Source organism: Citrus clementina, unplaced genomic scaffold, assembly GCF_000493195.1.
Source record: "Citrus clementina cultivar Clemenules unplaced genomic scaffold, Citrus_clementina_v1.0 scaffold_2, whole genome shotgun sequence".
Taxonomy (NCBI): domain Eukaryota; kingdom Viridiplantae; phylum Streptophyta; class Magnoliopsida; order Sapindales; family Rutaceae; genus Citrus; species Citrus x clementina.
The window spans coordinates 16,517,027-16,524,065 of NW_006262688.1; positions in this window are offsets into that span (position 1 = coordinate 16,517,027).

The following is a 7,039-nucleotide window of genomic DNA, read 5'->3' on the forward strand; positions in this document are numbered from 1 at the left end:
CAAACTACAACAGTAGTAGCCTACCAAGAAGCCTTCGAAAAGCTCTCCCATCAGATTGATGGCTTACCTCAACATTTTCTTGTTGGTTGTTTTGTTGCAGGACTCCGAGATGACATTCGCTTAGACGTTAAGATCAAACAACCTCGAATCTTGGCAGACGCCATAAGAGTGGCTCGGTGCGTCGAAGAACGGAACTTACTGCAAAGAAAGGCTCGCATGTCCTATCCTTTCCAAACATCCTCAGTGATACCTAGGACGATGCCAAATACAACAGCTAGCGTGCTAAGACCTCCACTTGTCCAAAAAATAAACCAGAATTCTAGTAATACACCAATCATCTTATCACCGCAGATTATTACATCCTACCAGTTGCAGCATGTCAATTGGTGTTGGGCGTTCAATGGCTTGAAACTCTTGGGCCTATCGAGACATACTACAAGAAATTGATAATGACCTTCAGAAAGGGAGAATGCATCCATACCTTCCGAGGAATTGAACAAGCAGGCATAGAGGCTCTCACTGGTAAACACTTTCTCAACTTACAGGGCACTGGTTTTTTCTTTCAAATTATTCCTGCTAACAATAATAAAGATTTGAATGAATATTCACCTAACCTCATATGCCTCCTAAACGAATTTCGTCATGTATTTCAACTGCCTTGTGGCTTACCACCAAAATGGACACATGATCATCAAATTCCCTTGGAGCCAACTACAAAACCAGTGAGTGTAAGGCCATACCGATATCCCTACTACCAAAAAAATGAAATTGAAAAAATAGTTAAAGAGCTCCTACAAGCAGGATTTATTCGACCTAGCATCAGTCCTTTTTCATCTCTAGTTTTACTAGTTAAGAAGGCGGATGGGTCTTGGCGATTTTGTGTGGATTACATAGCACTTAACACTATCACAGTCAAAGATAAATATCCAATCCCAATCATAGATGAACTCTTGGATGAACTCCACGGCGCCAAATTCTTCTCCGAGTTAGACTTACGAGCAGGTTACCACCAAATCCGTGTAAAAGGGGAAGATGTTCCAAAGACAGCCTTTCTTACACACGAGGGATATTACGAGTTTCTTGTTATGCCATTCGGACTCACCAACACTCCTGCAATCTTTCAAAGTCTCATAAATAATCTTTCTCGTCCATATCTTCGGAGGTTCATACTTTTTTTTTACGACATATTGGTGTATTTTAGAACTTAGGAAGATCACATCTCGCATCTTCGTCAAGTTTTAGAAATTTTATCAACTAACAGCTTGTTTGCCAAAGAGTCAAAGTGTCAATTTAGAGTTTTATAGGTTGAGTATTTGGGTCATATCATCTCTGAAAAGGGTGTGGCTATTGATCCTGCTAAAATACAAACAGTCATTTATTGGCCTACACCAACGACAACGAAGGGGTTCCATGGATTTCTTAGTTTGGCTGGATATTATAGGAAGTTTAATCGCAATTTTAGGTGTATAGCAGCTCCTTTGACCAGGCTCTTAACTAAAGATGGCTTCCATTGGAATAAGGATGCAATAGTGGCTTTTAATCAATTAAAAACAGCATTGACTTCTCCACATGTTTTGCGCCTACCGAATTTTTCCCAACGCTTTGTGATCGAGTATGATGCAAGTGGGATCAAAACTGGAGCCATCCTCTCTCAACAAAACAGACCAATAGCTTATTTTAGTGAGGCCTTAAAAGGTTCTACTTTGATATTGTCCACATATGAGAAAGAAATGCTTGTTATCATTAAATCAATCTGAAAATGGCAATCGTATTTACTCAGGAAACCATTTACAATTCAAACTGACCAAAAAAGTCTCAAATATCTGTTGGAACAGCAGATCACAACACCAGTACAAACTCGATGGCTGCCTAAGATCCTCGGGTATGATTATGAAATTGAATATAAAAAGGGCCTAAGAATCAAGGTACAGATTCATTATCTCGAATGGTGGGGTTTTTAGTAATTTCGTTACCTCATGCAAATTGGTGGCCAGTTCTTCAACAGGAGGTACAGTAGGACACATTTTATAAAGACCTATCTCGGAGGAGCTTGTCTCAGTCTAACCAGCTACTACAGAGAGATGGAGTTTGGTTCAAACGTGATAGAGTCTACTTGAGTTCCACTTCATCACTAATTCCTAAGATAATCTCTGACTGTCATGCATCCCCTATAGATGGGCATTTTGGTTACCATAAAACTCTTGCCCGCATCAAAAGTAGTTTTTTATGGCCCAACATGAGGCGGACGGTCAAAGAATTCTTGCAACATTACGACATCTGCTAGCGATATAAAGTAGACAATATGAGACCCGCCGGACTATTACAGCCGCTACCCATTCTAAAACAAATGTAGATTGACATTTTAATGGATTTCATAGAAGGGTTACCATCTTCTAATGGGTATACCATCATCATGGTGGTCGTGGATCGATTAACGAAGTATGCCCACTTTGTGCCCTTAAAGCACCATTTTACTGCTGTAATTGTAGCCAAGGCATTTGACAGCCATATGGTTCACCTACACGGTATTACCACTTCAATTGTTAGTGATCGAGATAAGGTATTTATCAGTTCGTTTTGGCATACTCTGTTTCAACTGCAAGGGACTAAGTTATGCATGAGTTCTAATTATCACCCACAATCTGACGGCCAAACCGAGGTGGTCAATCGCACCTTGGAATAGTATCTATGTTGTTTTGCAGGCGATCAGTCGCGCAATGGCTAAAATGGATTCCCTGGGCTGAGTTTAGCTATAATATAGCCACTCATTCTTCTACTAAACTATCTCCCTTTGAAGTTGTCTATGGCATTCCGCCCCCGAGCTTATTAGCATATGTACTGGATACTTCACGGGTCCAAGCAGTGGATGAATACTTGCGAGACAGGGATTCTATTTTGCATGAGTTACGGTAGAATCTTTTTCGGGCTCGGGACCATATGAAATCTCAAGCGGACTAGAATCGACGAGAAGTGAATTTCCAAGTGGGGGATTATGTCTATTTAAAGTTTCGGTCATATCGACAGACATCAGTGGCCTTTCGTGGCTCCATGAAGCTTGCTGCACGTTATTTTGGTCCGTATCAAATCATTGAAAAGGTGGGCTCAGTTGCTTATAAGTTAGCTCTTCCGCTTGGTTCTCAAATCTATAATGTTTTTCATGTTAGTTTACTGCATCAGCATTTGGGATCAGTACCACTTGCTTCTCCGCGACTTCCTCTAATGTCAGAAACTTCAACATTTCTTCCACAGCCTGAGGCTATCTTAGATCGGCGTGTGATACGTAAAGGTAATTTTCGTCTAAAACCTTATATATTGGTTAAATGGGCTGGTGCGCCAGTGGAGGATGCCACTTGGGAAACTAAGCGGCATTTTGCCAAGACATACCCTGATTTCATCCTTAAGGACAAGGATATTGTGAGTGGGGGGGAATGATATGTGCTCGTGTGCATGGGGATTGCATGCATGCCTTCAGACCACGTATGGAAATGCATGGGACGTGTGAAAATGCATGGGATTGCATGCACGTCTTCAACTTTAAAGCGGGAGAGGGTGAGTGGAAGATTTGGTCATCATCAAGACTTGGTCAAGTTTGTTAGACCTTAGTGGTTTCCATTGAATAATCTTGAGTGCTGATTTTTCGGCACCAGTTTGTTATTTTCCAGATTATATGCCACTGTTATTCTGTCTTCTAGCTTAGGTGTTTAGTTTAGAGGCTATATATGTAATGTGTAGCTAATGGAACAAATATATAATAAGTTTAAGCTTTTGGCAACACTTCCTCTCGTCTTTCTTCTTCAACTCTAGCTCACTTCCTAACTACAAATTAAACATATCAAGGTGTTGTAGAAAAAGAGATGTAAATATAAAACAAAAGTTAATAATATGTAGTAAATATAAATTTTAAATAATAATTTTGATAAAAATATTAAAGATATAATAGATTTTCCATCATATAAGTGAAAAATTATACCAACAAAACTTCCAAGCTACAACAGTTAGTGTTTACCAAATACCTTACTGCTGTAACTTATAAGCTACAGCTACCCAACCTCAATTCCAAATGCCCTCTAAATCAACTCAAAGACGGTAATTTTGAAATGTTTTACTATATATACTTCCTACATCAATCTCGTCCTTTTTTAGAAAAAAAAAAAAAACTTGTCCTCGAAATATACTGAAAACAAAAGACTATGTGGAGGATGAAACTTGCAGTGAAGAATTAAATAATCTTGTAATTCAAACATGCATATAGTAGTTTGCATCAACTTTTCTTGAAACTCATAAGTACTAAAACTTCATTTTCTTCTTGCTCTTGATTATGGCTTTTCTAAAAACTGTAGACTTATATAAACAAACCATAAGAATATCTCTTTAATTTTCTCCATATTTTAATTGATCTGCTCTTCATTGAATTTCACTTTTTCAGCTTAGTCTTATTCAAAAACAACTTTCTTGTCTTTAATATAAATGGTCAAAACCATATCAATTATCTCATGGTCTTCAAGAATAATTGGTTCGATTTAGCTTCTATTTTTAAAACTACATTTTCTTTAAGAACAACTGGGGTTCTTTAATTGGAGCTTTTTGCACAATCTCAATCATTTTATTAGACGTAAAACTCAAACCACTGCAAGAAATTTGACTTTTTAAGACGATTTTATTACGACCTTTGTAGATTTGTGACATAACTCAAAAGTGTTGTTTACTCTCAAGTATAAAAATGTCTAGTTATACTATAACCATTGAGTCTGGGGTCGAACCACAGAGAATTTAAAATCTAGTAGTCAATTATTAAACAAAGAAAATTAAATGCAGAAAAGGAAATTAATAGGAATCAATCTAAAAATATGCTAATGTTATAAGATCCACTTTCAGATTTCAAACTATGGTTATAACACTCTCTCATATCTATATTTTGCATTTATTTTGTCAGTTAATTATTATGCTATTTAATTCTTAACTAACCATTAGTGTGATAAATATATGACCAAATACTTAAAGTGCCACAACTATATTGAAGTGTCCATATTATGTTAAAATATCATATAAATTTGAAGATATTTAGATCTATAAATTAACATGACACAAAAGAAACTAGTAAGGAAGAAAAATATAACAAATTAAAATAAACTTTAAGATTCACTGAGAGAGTAATTAATCAAACATTTGAATCCTTAAGCTTCACTTTTCACCTCATCTCAAAAAATTAATTACTCATATTGAAAAGCATAACACTCATTTTATTTAACAAACTTCTAAAATATATTATAAGAGAATGAACTACATAGAACAAGAAATTTTTCTTAATCCTTAGTCTCAGCTTCCTCTCTTCTCTTCTCTACCACCTTCTCTGTCTGCATCCCTTTGCCTTTTATAGGCAAGGAACGCATCCTCTTCTTTTATTTTATTATTTTTTATTTTATTTTATTTTATTTTTATAATATATATAAATTAAAATGTGTGATAGTTAGCTAGCAAAATAGCCACCTAACAATAGTAGTCATGGCTCACTTTGCCCTTTTGTTAAATTTTTTTAAATACTTATTTTTTTATTAATTACATCTCCTCAATCATGCATTCTAAATGGCTGAGCAATTCTTTTTTATTCCCACTTTCAATTTCAATTTCCTCTTTATTGTTGAAATATTTACAATATAAAAATTAACATACTGCAAATTAATTTAACATAAAAGTTTATTATGGGAGTATTAAAATAATTTAGAAATAATGAGCGCATCAACACTATAAGTGAAAAACTGATAATTTTATCATTATTAAATGTACACTTTTAGTGTCAATCAATTTTGTCATAAAATAGTACTTATCGTGACAATTTTTTAAATCGTAGCCGATAATCTCGTCCTGGCTCATGTTATATTTTCTAACGAATAATATTAATTTTAGGACCCATTAATTGGTCACCTAATCAAATGTTTTGTGACAAACATAAAATTAGTCGCAAAATGTCATTTCTTTTAGCACAAAAAATTCCCTCCAAAATTGATCATTTTTTACGAAATATCGTCTTTTATAACAAAAAATATGGTGGTGAAATATAATTATAGGTGACATAATTATTTCGTAACTAAAAGAGGGATGTAAAATTAATCAAATCATTTGTGACAAAAAATATTAGTCTCCAAAACTAATATGGTTTCGATTAGCTTTAAGACCCTATTTTTTTCTCGCAGATAATTACCTACTATGACAAAACAAAACAAAAATAGTAGTTTAAAATTTTGTCCTGAGTAATATTATATTTCATGAACTTTTTTTTTCAGAGGCACATTATTTAATATCTTATTCATTTTCTTTTGTGACGAACTTTACTACACTAAAAAAAAAATTGATAGTTTTCCTAATTATATTATATTTTGTGACCAACAATTATTTTATGTAATTGATTAACTAGTTGATATATTTTATCTTATTAAAGTGTGAAAACATCAATTTACTTTTATTTACTATTAAGAAAATTAAAAAAAGGTCATCACCATGCCCCCTTCCCTTTTGCCATCATCTTCTAAATGAAAATATGAGTAAATTGAAGTTTTTCTACTTGTAGGTGATAAAGTGATAATTGTCATTCTAAATAGGGAGTAAATTAAATTTTATCCTAAAAAATATTGAAGGACAATTCTCAAATTTTAAACAAGAAACTTGAATTTGCTCGAATGAGAACTTCCCTCAAGACTAGTCAATTAAATGTCTTTTTCTTGAAATTAATTACCCACATTATTGTTTATTATTTAGCTTCCATTTTGTTTAACTATGTCATGATTAATAAAAATTAAAATAATAGCCTTAAAATAATTAACTTGGATTAATAAAAATGATTATAGACTTTTTTTTAAACAATAATAACAAACCTATAGTTGCTTCTTTTTTATTTTTAGAAGAACCTTATAATAGTTAATTATGTTGGAATAAAACTTACATTTCTCGCTTAAATTTCTCTGAATGAAATCGTGAAACACAAATGAATCCCCTCCCACTCCCTCCATGGTCACTTTTGTTATAATCCAAACAACACAAATTA